Here is a 1366-nt window from a genome sequence, read left to right as displayed (position 1 = left end):
CAGGAGGCTGGCTTCTGTAAAGAAACAGAAAGAGAAATTTAAAGTCAGTGCAAGTTCACCCCCTTCATTTCTCCCTGATCACAGTTATCATCAATACAGCCAGTACAAATGGATATGCCTCCTGTTCGCCATTTCTTAATGAGCAGATATTGAAACACTTCTCAGAGAGCGCTGGATATAAAGTACTAACTACGGCATGAGTTTTAACAGTGCTTTGGGGAAAGAAGAGAGAAATTAGTTTCCTTACTGATGCATTACATTAGACACAAAAAGCAAGACATACTTTGGGATTGACGCTGCAGAGTTCATTTGTACTCAAGGTCACATCAGATTTTAGAACGGCTCCATTAAGAAGCTGCACTTTTCAGATGAGAGACAAAGCAAGGTCAGCTTATGTTAAAAGGCGAAGTGCAAAGCCAAAATAAAAACAGAGGCAAGCCCAGTTCTGCGTACTGATTCCTACCTTGCTCAGGCCAGACCTTCATCTAGGAAATAGGTTAATTTACCCTTTGGAAGTTTCCTAGGCCTTCTGTGATCAAGGCAGATTTTGGGAGAGATCTCTGAAAGCATCATTTCAAGGCATCACAGATACCAGAAACCTACTGCAGCCTCACACTATCTCACAGAGCGAGACGTTCAAGGGCATTCATCACATGCCAGAAAGCAGCAGCCGAGCTTCACACAAAGCAAGCGTACCCGGCTTAGCTAAAACATCTCCTCCCTGACGGTCCCCCAGCTTGGTGTGGTCAGTGGAGGACAACAGGGCTTCGTTTCATTCGGCTTGGCAATGCGAGCGCAGGTTGCGGGACTCAGCAACACCACAAGCAAGAGCCCTGAGGGGATTCCTCAGGATAATCGCCTCGCCTGCCAAACGGCACTGAGGCCAAATGCCACCTACAAACCCCGCGAGGCAGCTCGTTTCTCTTCCCACCGCATGCTTCGTGCAGCACTGACTGCAAGGCAGCGGCACAGGGGGCAGCTTCGTGAGGTCCAGTAGGCGAAGGGAACCATGGGTTTGGCCCGTTGAACAGCACCCAAGCCCTTCAGCTGCAGAAGCAGAAGTCTGCTCCCGCGGCGAGCGACATCCTGCAAGCAACGGGGAACTGGAGCCAGCGCGGGACCGTGGGCGGTGGCTGGGATCAGAGGGGTGGGACCCAGCTCCTTCCTCCCACACCCACCCAGCCGTGCCCAGAGCCCGGGCTTTCCTCGCGCGGGCCTCCCTCCTGCAGGGCAAGCCCCACAGCCCCGGCCCGCGGTGGGGCACGCAGGGGCAGCAGCCAGGCCCTCAGCCCAGGCCTGTGGGGGAAGCCGGCCCCGCACAGCTGCGTGGGGAGGGACCCCTGCCTGCACCGCGCCCGGCTACGGC

The sequence above is a fragment of the Alligator sinensis genome, unplaced genomic scaffold, assembly GCF_000455745.1.
Source record: "Alligator sinensis unplaced genomic scaffold, ASM45574v1 scaffold215_1, whole genome shotgun sequence".
NCBI lineage: Eukaryota > Metazoa > Chordata > Crocodylia > Alligatoridae > Alligator > Alligator sinensis.
The sequence above is the reverse complement of the archived record's forward strand: the minus strand, read 5'-3'. Positions refer to the sequence as shown.